This window comes from Amblyomma maculatum, chromosome 4 (assembly GCF_055883805.1).
Source record: "Amblyomma maculatum isolate TAMU_Amacu chromosome 4, ASM5588380v1, whole genome shotgun sequence".
Taxonomy (NCBI): domain Eukaryota; kingdom Metazoa; phylum Arthropoda; class Arachnida; order Ixodida; family Ixodidae; genus Amblyomma; species Amblyomma maculatum.
Window position 1 is genome coordinate 94,801,435 of NC_139347.1, and position 14,246 is coordinate 94,815,680.

Consider the following 14,246-nt stretch of genomic DNA (forward strand, 5'->3'; position numbering starts at 1 on the left):
GCGCAACAACTTAGACAGGACATAGGCAGAAACACATACAACAGTTTATGAGCGCAACAGAAGGAAGGCCCCGCTGTACTAGAAATACAGTTCAGAAGAGCGATTTGTCGGGCTAGTTGGTTCTGCATAGTATATAAGAGAAATGCGCAACAACTTAGACAGGACATAGGCAGAAACACATACAACAGTTTATGAGCGCAACAGAAGGAAGGGCCCGCTGTACTAGAAATACAGTTCAGAAGAGCGATTTGTCGGGCTAGTTGGTTCTGCATAGTATATAAGAGAAATGCACAACAACTTAGACAGGACATAGGCAGAAACACATACAACAGTTTATGAGCGCAACAGAAGGAAGGCCCCGCTGTACTAGAAATACAGTTCAGAAGAGCGATTTGTCGGGCTAGTTGGTTCTGCATAGTATATAAGAGAAATGCGCAACAACTTAGACAGGACACAGGAAGAAACACATACAACAGTTCACGAGCGCAACAAAAGGAAGGGCCTGCTGTACTAGAAATACAGTTCAGAAGAGCGATTTGTCGGGCTAGTTGGTTCTGCATAGTATATAAGAGAAATGCACAACAACTTAGACAGGACACAGGAAGAAACACATACAACAGTTCACGAGCGCAACAAAAGGAAGGGCCTGCTGTACTAGAAATACAGTTCAGAAGAGCGATTTGTCGGGCTAGTTGGTTCTGCATAGTATATAAGAGAAATGCACAACAACTTAGACAGGACACAGGAAGAAACACATACAACAGTTCACGAGCGCAACAAAAGGAAGGGCCTGCTGTACTAGAAATACAGTTCAGAAGAGCGATTTGTCGGGCTAGTTGGTTCTGCATAGTATATAAGAGAAATGCGCAACAACTTAGACAGGACATAGGCAGAAACACATACAACAGTTTATGAGCGCAACAGAAGGAAGGCCCCGCTGTACTAGAAATACAGTTCAGAAGAGCGATTTGTCGGGCTAGTTGGTTCTGCATAGTATATAAGAGAAATGCGCAACAACTTAGACAGGACATAGGCAGAAACACATACAACAGTTTATGAGCGCAACAGAAGGAAGGCCCCGCTGTACTAGAAATACAGTTCAGAAGAGCGATTTGTCGGGCTAGTTGGTTCTGCATAGTATATAAGAGAAATGCGCAACAACTTAGACAGGACATAGGCAGAAACACATACAACAGTTTATGAGCGCAACAGAAGGAAGGGCCCGCTGTACTAGAAATACAGTTCAGAAGAGCGATTTGTCGGGCTAGTTGGTTCTGCATAGTATATAAGAGAAATGCGCAACAACTTAGACAGGACATAGGCAGAAACACATACAACAGTTTATGAGCGCAACAGAAGGAAGGCCCCGCTGTACTAGAAATACAGTTCAGAAGAGCGATTTGTCGGGCTAGTTGGTTCTGCATAGTATATAAGAGAAATGCACAACAACTTAGACAGGACATAGGCAGAAACACATACAACAGTTTATGAGCGCAACAGAAGGAAGGCCCCGCTGTACTAGAAATACAGTTCAGAAGAGCGATTTGTCGGGCTAGTTGGTTCTGCATAGTATATAAGAGAAATGCGCAACAACTTAGACAGGACACAGGAAGAAACACATACAACAGTTCACGAGCGCAACAAAAGGAAGGGCCCGCTGTACTAGAAATACAGTTCAGAAGAGCGATTTGTCGGGCTAGTTGGTTCTGCATAGTATATAAGAGAAATGCGCAACAACTTAGACAGGACATAGGCAGAAACACATACAACAGTTTATGAGCGCAACAGAAGGAATGCCCCGCTGTACTAGAAATACAGTTCAGAAGAGCGATTTGTCGGGCTAGTTGGTTCTGCATAGTATATAAGAGAAATGCACAACAACTTAGACAGGACATAGGCAGAAACACATACAACAGTTTATGAGCGCAACAGAAGGAAGGGCCCGCTGTACTAGAAATACAGTTCAGAAGAGCGATTTGTCGGGCTAGTTGGTTCTGCATAGTATATAAGAGAAATGCGCAACAACTTAGACAGGACATAGGCAGAAACACATACAACAGTTTATGAGCGCAACAGAAGGAAGGGCCCGCTGTACTAGAAATACAGTTCAGAAGAGCGATTTGTCGGGCTAGTTGGTTCTGCATAGTATATAAGAGAAATGCGCAACAACTTAGACAGGACATAGGCAGAAACACATACAACAGTTTATGAGCGCAACAGAAGGAAGGCCCCGCTGTACTAGAAATACAGTTCAGAAGAGCGATTTGTCGGGCTAGTTGGTTCTGCATAGTATATAAGAGAAGTGCACAACAACTTAGACAGGACACAGGAAGAAACACATACAACAGTTTATGAGCGCAACAGAAGGAAGGGCCCGCTGTACTAGAAATACAGTTCAGAAGAGCGATTTGTCGGGCTAGTTGGTTCTGCATAGTATATAAGAGAAATGCGCAACAACTTAGACAGGACATAGGCAGAAACACATACAACAGTTTATGAGCGCAACAGAAGGAAGGGCCTGCTGTACTAGAAATACAGTTCAGAAGAGCGATTTGTCGGGCTAGTTGGTTCTGCATAGTATATAAGAGAAATGCGCAACAACTTAGACAGGACATAGGCAGAAACACATACAACAGTTTATGAGCGCAACAGAAGGAAGGGCCCGCTGTACTAGAAATACAGTTCAGAAGAGCGATTTGTCGGGCTAGTTGGTTCTGCATAGTATATAAGAGAAATGCGCAACAACTTAGACAGGACATAGGCAGAAACACATACAACAGTTTATGAGCGCAACAGAAGGAAGGCCCCGCTGTACTAGAAATACAGTTCAGAAGAGCGATTTGTCGGGCTAGTTGGTTCTGCATAGTATATAAGAGAAATGCACAACAACTTAGACAGGACATAGGCAGAAACACATACAACAGTTTATGAGCGCAACAGAAGGAAGGCCCCGCTGTACTAGAAATACAGTTCAGAAGAGCGATTTGTCGGGCTAGTTGGTTCTGCATAGTATATAAGAGAAATGCGCAACAACTTAGACAGGACACAGGAAGAAACACATACAACAGTTCACGAGCGCAACAAAAGGAAGGGCCCGCTGTACTAGAAATACAGTTCAGAAGAGCGATTTGTCGGGCTAGTTGGTTCTGCATAGTATATAAGAGAAATGCGCAACAACTTAGACAGGACATAGGCAGAAACGCATACAACAGTTTATGAGCGCAACAGAAGGAAGGGCCCGCTGTACTAGAAATACAGTTCAGAAGAGCGATTTGTCGGGCTAGTTGGTTCTGCATAGTATATAAGAGAAATGCACAACAACTTAGACAGGACATAGGCAGAAACACATACAACAGTTTATGAGCGCAACAGAAGGAAGGGCCCGCTGTACTAGAAATACAGTTCAGAAGAGCGATTTGTCGGGCTAGTTGGTTCTGCATAGTATATAAGAGAAATGCGCAACAACTTAGACAGGACATAGGCAGAAACACATACAACAGTTTATGAGCGCAACAGAAGGAAGGGCCCGCTGTACTAGAAATACAGTTCAGAAGAGCGATTTGTCGGGCTAGTTGGTTCTGCATAGTATATAAGAGAAATGCGCAACAACTTAGACAGGACATAGGCAGAAACACATACAACAGTTTATGAGCGCAACAGAAGGAAGGCCCCGCTGTACTAGAAATACAGTTCAGAAGAGCGATTTGTCGGGCTAGTTGGTTCTGCATAGTATATAAGAGAAGTGCACAACAACTTAGACAGGACACAGGAAGAAACACATACAACAGTTTATGAGCGCAACAGAAGGAAGGGCCCGCTGTACTAGAAATACAGTTCAGAAGAGCGATTTGTCGGGCTAGTTGGTTCTGCATAGTATATAAGAGAAATGCGCAACAACTTAGACAGGACATAGGCAGAAACACATACAACAGTTTATGAGCGCAACAGAAGGAAGGGCCTGCTGTACTAGAAATACAGTTCAGAAGAGCGATTTGTCGGGCTAGTTGGTTCTGCATAGTACATAAGAGAAATGCGCAACAACTTAGACAGGACACAGGAAGAAACACATACAACAGTTCACGAGCGCAACAAAAGGAAGGGCCTGCTGTACTAGAAATACAGTTCAGAAGAGCGATTTGTCGGGCTAGTTGGTTCTGCATAGTATATAAGAGAAATGCGCAACAACTTAGACAGGACATAGGCAGAAACACATACAACAGTTTATGAGCGCAACAGAAGGAAGGGCCTGCTGTACTAGAAATACAGTTCAGAAGAGCGATTTGTCGGGCTAGTTGGTTCTGCATAGTATATAAGAGAAATGCGCAACAACTTAGACAGGACACAGGAAGAAACACATACAACAGTTCACGAGCGCAACAAAAGGAAGGGCCTGCTGTACTAGAAATACAGTTCAGAAGAGCGATTTGTCGGGCTAGTTGGTTCTGCATAGTATATAAGAGAAATGCACAACAACTTAGACAGGACACAGGAAGAAACACATACAACAGTTCACGAGCGTAACAAAAGGAAGGGCCTGCTGTACTAGAAATACAGTTCAGAAGAGCGATTTGTCGGGCTAGTTGGTTCTGCATAGTATATAAGAGAAATGCGCAACAACTTAGACAGGACACAGGAAGAAACACATACAACAGTTCACGAGCGCAACAAAAGGAAGGGCCTGCTGTACTAGAAATACAGTTCAGAAGAGCGATTTGTCGGGCTAGTTGGTTCTGCATAGTATATAAGAGAAATGCACAACAACTTAGACAGGACACAGGAAGAAACACATACAACAGTTCACGAGCGCAACAAAAGGAAGGGCCTGCTGTACTAGAAATACAGTTCAGAAGAGCGATTTGTCGGGCTAGTTGGTTCTGCATAGTATATAAGAGAAATGCGCAACAACCTAGACAGGACATAGGCAGAAACACATACAACAGTTTATGAGCGCAACAAAAGGAAGGGCCTGCTGTACTAGAAATACAGTTCAGAAGAGCGATTTGTCGGGCTAGTTGGTTCTGCATAGTATATAAGAGAAATGCACAACAACTTAGACAGGACACAGGAAGAAACACATACAACAGTTCACGAGCGCAACAAAAGGAAGGGCCTGCTGTACTAGAAATACAGTTCAGAAGAGCGATTTGTCGGGCTAGTTGGTTCTGCATAGTATATAAGAGAAATGCACAACAACTTAGACAGGACACAGGAAGAAACACATACAACAGTTCACGAGCGCAACAAAAGGAAGGGCCTGCTGTACTAGAAATACAGTTCAGAAGAGCGATTTGTCGGGCTAGTTGGTTCTGCATAGTATATAAGAGAAATGCACAACAACTTAGACAGGACACAGGAAGAAACACATACAACAGTTCACGAGCGCAACAAAAGGAAGGGCCTGCTGTACTAGAAATACAGTTCAGAAGAGCGATTTGTCGGGCTAGTTGGTTCTGCATAGTATATAAGAGAAATGCACAACAACTTAGACAGGACACAGGAAGAAACACATACAACAGTTCACGAGCGCAACAAAAGGAAGGGCCTGCTGTACTAGAAATACAGTTCAGAAGAGCGATTTGTCGGGCTAGTTGGTTCTGCATAGTATTAAGAGAAATGCACAACAACTTAGACAGGACACAGGAAGAAACACATACAACAGTTCACGAGCGCAACAAAAGGAAGGGCCCGCTGTACTAGAAATACAGTTCAGAAGAGCGATTTGTCGGGCTAGTTGGTTCTGCATAGTATATAAGAGAAATGCACAACAACTTAGACAGGACACAGGAAGAAACACATACAACAGTTCACGAGCGCAACAAAAGGAAGGGCCTGCTGTACTAGAAATACAGTTCAGAAGAGCGATTTGTCGGGCTAGTTGGTTCTGCATAGTATATAAGAGAAATGCACAACAACTTAGACAGGACACAGGAAGAAACACATACAACAGTTCACGAGCGCAACAAAAGGAAGGGCCCGCTGTACTAGAAATACAGTTCAGAAGAGCGATTTGTCGGGCTAGTTGGTTCTGCATAGTATATAAGAGAAATGCACAACAACTTAGACAGGACACAGGAAGAAACACATACAACAGTTCACGAGCGCAACAAAAGGAAGGGCCTGCTGTACTAGAAATACAGTTCAGAAGAGCGATTTGTCGGGCTAGTTGGTTCTGCATAGTATATAAGAGAAATGCACAACAACTTAGACAGGACACAGGAAGAAACACATACAACAGTTCACGAGCGCAACAAAAGGAAGGGCCTGCTGTACTAGAAATACAGTTCAGAAGAGCGATTTGTCGGGCTAGTTGGTTCTGCATAGTATATAAGAGAAATGCACAACAACTTAGACAGGACACAGGAAGAAACACATACAACAGTTCACGAGCGCAACAAAAGGAAGGGCCCGCTGTACTAGAAATACAGTTCAGAAGAGCGATTTGTCGGGCTAGTTGGTTCTGCATAGTATATAAGAGAAATGCACAACAACTTAGACAGGACACAGGAAGAAACACATACAACAGTTCACGAGCGCAACAAAAGGAAGGGCCCGCTGTACTAGAAATACAGTTCAGAAGAGCGATTTGTCGGGCTAGTTGGTTCTGCATAGTATATAAGAGAAATGCACAACAACTTAGACAGGACACAGGAAGAAACACATACAACAGTTCACGAGCGCAACAAAAGGAAGGGCCTGCTGTACTAGAAATACAGTTCAGAAGAACGATTTGTCGGGCTAGTTGGTTCTGCATAGTATATAAGAGAAATGCGCAACAACTTAGACAGGACATAGGCAGAAACACATACAACAGTTTATGAGCGCAACAGAAGGAAGGGCCCGCTGTACTAGAAATACAGTTCAGAAGAGCGATTTGTCGGGCTAGTTGGTTCTGCATAGTATATAAGAGAAATGCGCAACAACTTAGACAGGACATAGGCAGAAACACATACAACAGTTTATGAGCGCAACAGAAGGAAGGGCCCGCTGTACTAGAAATACAGTTCAGAAGAGCGATTTGTCGGGCTAGTTGGTTCTGCATAGTATATAAGAGAAATGCGCAACAACTTAGACAGGACATAGGCAGAAACACATACAACAGTTTATGAGCGCAACAAAAGGAAGGGCCTGCTGTACTAGAAATACAGTTCAGAAGAGCGATTTGTCGGGCTAGTTGGTTCTGCATAGTATATAAGAGAAATGCACAACAACTTAGACAGGACACAGGAAGAAACACATACAACAGTTCACGAGCGCAACAAAAGGAAGGGCCCGCTGTACTAGAAATACAGTTCAGAAGAGCGATTTGTCGGGCTAGTTGGTTCTGCATAGTATATAAGAGAAATGCACAACAACTTAGACAGGACACAGGAAGAAACACATACAACAGTTCACGAGCGCAACAAAAGGAAGGGCCCGCTGTACTAGAAATACAGTTCAGAAGAGCGATTTGTCTGGCTAGTTGGTTCTGCATAGTATATAAGAGAAATGCGCAACAACTTAGACAGGACATAGGCAGAAACACATACAACAGTTTATGAGCGCAACAGAAGGAAGGGCCCGCTGTACTAGAAATACAGTTCAGAAGAGCGATTTGTCGGGCTAGTTGGTTCTGCATAGTATATAAGAGAAATGCGCAACAACTTAGACAGGACATAGGCAGAAACACATACAACAGTTTATGAGCGCAACAGAAGGAAGGGCCCGCTGTACTAGAAATACAGTTCAGAAGAGCGATTTGTCGGGCTAGTTGGTTCTGCATAGTATATAAGAGAAATGCGCAACAACTGAGACAGGACATAGGCAGAAACACATACAACAGTTCACGAGCGCAACAAAAGGAAGGGCCCGCTGTACTAGAAATACAGTTCAGAAGAGCGATTTGTCGGGCTAGTTGGTTCTGCATAGTATATAAGAGAAATGCGCAACAACTTAGACAGGACATAGGCAGAAACACATACAACAGTTTATGAGCGCAACAGAAGGAAGGGCCCGCTGTACTAGAAATACAGTTCAGAAGAGCGATTTGTCGGGCTAGTTGGTTCTGCATAGTATATAAGAGAAATGCGCAACAACTTAGACAGGACATAGGCAGAAACACATACAACAGTTTATGAGCGCAACAGAAGGAAGGGCCCGCTGTACTAGAAATACAGTTCAGAAGAGCGATTTGTCGGGCTAGTTGGTTCTGCATAGTATATAAGAGAAATGCGCAACAACTTAGACAGGACATAGGCAGAAACACATACAACAGTTTATGAGCGCAACAGAAGGAAGGGCCCGCTGTACTAGAAATACAGTTCAGAAGAGCGATTTGTCGGGCTAGTTGGTTCTGCATAGTATATAAGAGAAATGCGCAACAACTTAGACAGGACATAGGCAGAAACACATACAACAGTTTATGAGCGCAACAGAAGGAAGGGCCCGCTGTACTAGAAATACAGTTCAGAAGAGCGATTTGTCGGGCTAGTTGGTTCTGCATAGTATATAAGAGAAATGCGCAACAACTTAGACAGGACATAGGCAGAAACACATACAACAGTTTATGAGCGCAACAGAAGGAAGGGCCCGCTGTACTAGAAATACAGTTCAGAAGAGCGATTTGTCGGGCTAGTTGGTTCTGCATAGTATATAAGAGAAATGCGCAACAACTTAGACAGGACACAGGAAGAAACACATACAACAGTTCACGAGCGCAACAAAAGGAAGGGCCCGCTGTACTAGAAATACAGTTCAGAAGAGCGATTTGTCGGGCTAGTTGGTTCTGCATAGTATATAAGAGAAATGCGCAACAACTTAGACAGGACACAGGAAGAAACACATACAACAGTTTATGAGCGCAACAGAAGGAAGGGCCCGCTGTACTAGAAATACAGTTCAGAAGAGCGATTTGTCGGGCTAGTTGGTTCTGCATAGTATATAAGAGAAATGCACAACAACTTAGACAGGACACAGGAAGAAACACATACAACAGTTTATGAGCGCAACAGAAGGAAGGGCCCGCTGTACTAGAAATACAGTTCAGAAGAGCGATTTGTCGGGCTAGTTGGTTCTGCATAGTATATAAGAGAAATGCGCAACAACTTAGACAGGACATAGGCAGAAACACATACAACAGTTCACGAGCGCAACAAAAGGAAGGGCCCGCTGTACTAGAAATACAGTTCAGAAGAGCGATTTGTCGGGCTAGTTGGTTCTGCATAGTATATAAGAGAAATGCGCAACAACTTAGACAGGACATAGGCAGAAACACATACAACAGTTTATGAGCGCAACAGAAGGAAGGGCCCGCTGTACTAGAAATACAGTTCAGAAGAGCGATTTGTCGGGCTAGTTGGTTCTGCATAGTATATAAGAGAAATGCGCAACAACTTAGACAGGACATAGGCAGAAACACATACAACAGTTTATGAGCGCAACAGAAGGAAGGGCCCGCTGTACTAGAAATACAGTTCAGAAGAGCGATTTGTCGGGCTAGTTGGTTCTGCATAGTATATAAGAGAAATGCGCAACAACTTAGACAGGACACAGGCAGAAACACATAAAACAGTTTATGAGCGCAACAGAAGGAAGGGCCCGCTGTACTAGAAATACAGTTCAGAAGAGCGATTTGTCGGGCTAGTTGGTTCTGCATAGTATATAAGAGAAATGCGCAACAACTTAGACAGGACACAGGAAGAAACACATACAACAGTTCACGAGCGCAACAAAAGGAAGGGCCCGCTGTACTAGAAATACAGTTCAGAAGAGCGATTTGTCGGGCTAGTTGGTTCTGCATAGTATATAAGAGAAATGCGCAACAACTTAGACAGGACATAGGCAGAAACACATACAACAGTTTATGAGCGCAACAGAAGGAAGGGCCCGCTGTACTAGAAATACAGTTCAGAAGAGCGATTTGTCGGGCTAGTTGGTTCTGCATAGTATATAAGAGAAATGCGCAACAACTTAGACAGGACACAGGAAGAAACACATACAACAGTTCACGAGCGCAACAAAAGGAAGGGCCCGCTGTACTAGAAATACAGTTCAGAAGAGCGATTTGTCGGGCTAGTTGGTTCTGCATAGTATATAAGAGAAATGCGCAACAACTTAGACAGGACATAGGCAGAAACACATACAACAGTTTATGAGCGCAACAGAAGGAAGGGCCCGCTGTACTAGAAATACAGTTCAGAAGAGCGATTTGTCGGGCTAGTTGGTTCTGCATAGTATATAAGAGAAATGCGCAACAACTTAGACAGGACACAGGAAGAAACACATACAACAGTTCACGAGCGCAACAAAAGGAAGGGCCCGCTGTACTAGAAATACAGTTCAGAAGAGCGATTTGTCGGGCTAGTTGGTTCTGCATAGTATATAAGAGAAATGCGCAACAACTTAGACAGGACACAGGAAGAAACACATACAACAGTTCACGAGCGCAACAAAAGGAAGGGCCCGCTGTACTAGAAATACAGTTCAGAAGAGCGATTTGTCGGGCTAGTTGGTTCTGCATAGTATATAAGAGAAATGCGCAACAACTTAGACAGGACATAGGCAGAAACACATACAACAGTTTATGAGCGCAACAGAAGGAAGGGCCCGCTGTACTAGAAATACAGTTCAGAAGAGCGATTTGTCGGGCTAGTTGGTTCTGCATAGTATATAAGAGAAATGCGCAACAACTTAGACAGGACACAGGAAGAAACACATACAACAGTTCACGAGCGCAACAAAAGGAAGGGCCCGCTGTACTAGAAATACAGTTCAGAAGAGCGATTTGTCGGGCTAGTTGGTTCTGCATAGTATATAAGAGAAATGCGCAACAACTTAGACAGGACACAGGAAGAAACACATACAACAGTTCACGAGCGCAACAAAAGGAAGGGCCCGCTGTACTAGAAATACAGTTCAGAAGAGCGATTTGTCGGGCTAGTTGGTTCTGCATAGTATATAAGAGAAATGCGCAACAACTTAGACAGGACATAGGCAGAAACACATACAACAGTTTATGAGCGCAACAGAAGGAAGGGCCCGCTGTACTAGAAATACAGTTCAGAAGAGCGATTTGTCGGGCTAGTTGGTTCTGCATAGTATATAAGAGAAATGCGCAACAACTTAGACAGGACATAGGCAGAAACACATACAACAGTTTATGAGCGCAACAGAAGGAAGGGCCCGCTGTACTAGAAATACAGTTCAGAAGAGCGATTTGTCGGGCTAGTTGGTTCTGCATAGTATATAAGAGAAATGCGCAACAACTTAGACAGGACATAGGCAGAAACACATACAACAGTTTATGAGCGCAACAGAAGGAAGGGCCCGCTGTACTAGAAATACAGTTCAGAAGAGCGATTTGTCGGGCTAGTTGGTTCTGCATAGTATATAAGAGAAATGCGCAACAACTTAGACAGGACATAGGCAGAAACACATACAACAGTTAATGAGCGCAACAGAAGGAAGGGCCCGCTGTACTAGAAATACAGTTCAGAAGAGCGATTTGTCGGGCTAGTTGGTTCTGCATAGTATATAAGAGAAATGCGCAACAACTTAGACAGGACATAGGCAGAAACACATACAACAGTTCACGAGCGCAACAAAAGGAAGGGCCCGCTGTACTAGAAATACAGTTCAGAAGAGCGATTTGTCGGGCTAGTTGGTTCTGCATAGTATATAAGAGAATTGCGCAACAACTTAGACAGGACATAGGCAGAAACACATACAACAGTTTATGAGCGCAACAGAAGGAAGGGCCCGCTGTACTAGAAATACAGTTCAGAAGAGCGATTTGTCGGGCTAGTTGGTTCTGCATAGTATATAAGAGAAATGCGCAACAACTTAGACAGGACATAGGCAGAAACACATACAACAGTTTATGAGCGCAACAGAAGGAAGGGCCCGCTGTACTAGAAATACAGTTCAGAAGAGCGATTTGTCGGGCTAGTTGGTTCTGCATAGTATATAAGAGAAATGCGCAACAACTTAGACAGGACACAGGCAGAAACACATAAAACAGTTTATGAGCGCAACAGAAGGAAGGGCCCGCTGTACTAGAAATACAGTTCAGAAGAGCGATTTGTCGGGCTAGTTGGTTCTGCATAGTATATAAGAGAAATGCGCAACAACTTAGACAGGACACAGGAAGAAACACATACAACAGTTCACGAGCGCAACAAAAGGAAGGGCCCGCTGTACTAGAAATACAGTTCAGAAGAGCGATTTGTCGGGCTAGTTGGTTCTGCATAGTATATAAGAGAAATGCGCAACAACTTAGACAGGACACAGGAAGAAACACATACAACAGTTCACGAGCGCAACAAAAGGAAGGGCCCGCTGTACTAGAAATACAGTTCAGAAGAGCGATTTATCGGGCTAGTTGGTTCTGCATAGTATATAAGAGAAATGCGCAACAACTTAGACAGGACATAGGCAGAAACACATACAACAGTTTATGAGCGCAACAGAAGGAAGGGCCCGCTGTACTAGAAATACAGTTCAGAAGAGCGATTTGTCGGGCTAGTTGGTTCTGCATAGTATATAAGAGAAATGCGCAACAACTTAGACAGGACACAGGAAGAAACACATACAACAGTTCACGAGCGCAACAAAAGGAAGGGCCCGCTGTACTAGAAATACAGTTCAGAAGAGCGATTTGTCGGGCTAGTTGGTTCTGCATAGTATATAAGAGAAATGCGCAACAACTTAGACAGGACACAGGAAGAAACACATACAACAGTTCACGAGCGCAACAAAAGGAAGGGCCCGCTGTACTAGAAATACAGTTCAGAAGAGCGATTTGTCGGGCTAGTTGGTTCTGCATAGTATATAAGAGAAATGCGCAACAACTTAGACAGGACACAGGAAGAAACACATACAACAGTTCACGAGCGCAACAAAAGGAAGGGCCCGCTGTACTAGAAATACAGTTCAGAAGAGCGATTTGTCGGGCTAGTTGGTTCTGCATAGTATATAAGAGAAATGCGCAACAACTTAGACAGGACATAGGCAGAAACACATACAACAGTTTATGAGCGCAACAGAAGGAAGGGCCCGCTGTACTAGAAATACAGTTCAGAAGAGCGATTTGTCGGGCTAGTTGGTTCTGCATAGTATATAAGAGAAATGCGCAACAACTTAGACAGGACATAGGCAGAAACACATACAACAGTTTATGAGCGCAACAGAAGGAAGGGCCCGCTGTACTAGAAATACAGTTCAGAAGAGCGATTTGTCGGGCTAGTTGGTTCTGCATAGTATATAAGAGAAATGCGCAACAACTTAGACAGGACATAGGCAGAAACACATACAACAGTTTATGAGCGCAACAGAAGGAAGGGCCCGCTGTACTAGAAATACAGTTCAGAAGAGCGATTTGTCGGGCTAGTTGGTTCTGCATAGTATATAAGAGAAATGCGCAACAACTTAGACAGGACATAGGCAGAAACACATACAACAGTTAATGAGCGCAACAGAAGGAAGGGCCCGCTGTACTAGAAATACAGTTCAGAAGAGCGATTTGTCGGGCTAGTTGGTTCTGCATAGTATATAAGAGAAATGCGCAACAACTTAGACAGGACATAGGCAGAAACACATACAACAGTTCACGAGCGCAACAAAAGGAAGGGCCCGCTGTACTAGAAATACAGTTCAGAAGAGCGATTTGTCGGGCTAGTTGGTTCTGCATAGTATATAAGAGAATTGCGCAACAACTTAGACAGGACATAGGCAGAAACACATACAACAGTTTATGAGCGCAACAGAAGGAAGGGCCCGCTGTACTAGAAATACAGTTCAGAAGAGCGATTTGTCGGGCTAGTTGGTTCTGCATAGTATATAAGAGAAATGCGCAACAACTTAGACAGGACATAGGCAGAAACACATACAACAGTTTATGAGCGCAACAGAAGGAAGGGCCCGCTGTACTAGAAATACAGTTCAGAAGAGCGATTTGTCGGGCTAGTTGGTTCTGCATAGTATATAAGAGAAATGCGCAACAACTTAGACAGGACACAGGCAGAAACACATAAAACAGTTTATGAGCGCAACAGAAGGAAGGGCCCGCTGTACTAGAAATACAGTTCAGAAGAGCGATTTGTCGGGCTAGTTGGTTCTGCATAGTATATAAGAGAAATGCGCAACAACTTAGACAGGACACAGGAAGAAACACATACAACAGTTCACGAGCGCAACAAAAGGAAGGGCCCGCTGTACTAGAAATACAGTTCAGAAGAGCGATTTGTCGGGCTAGTTGGTTCTGCATAGTATAT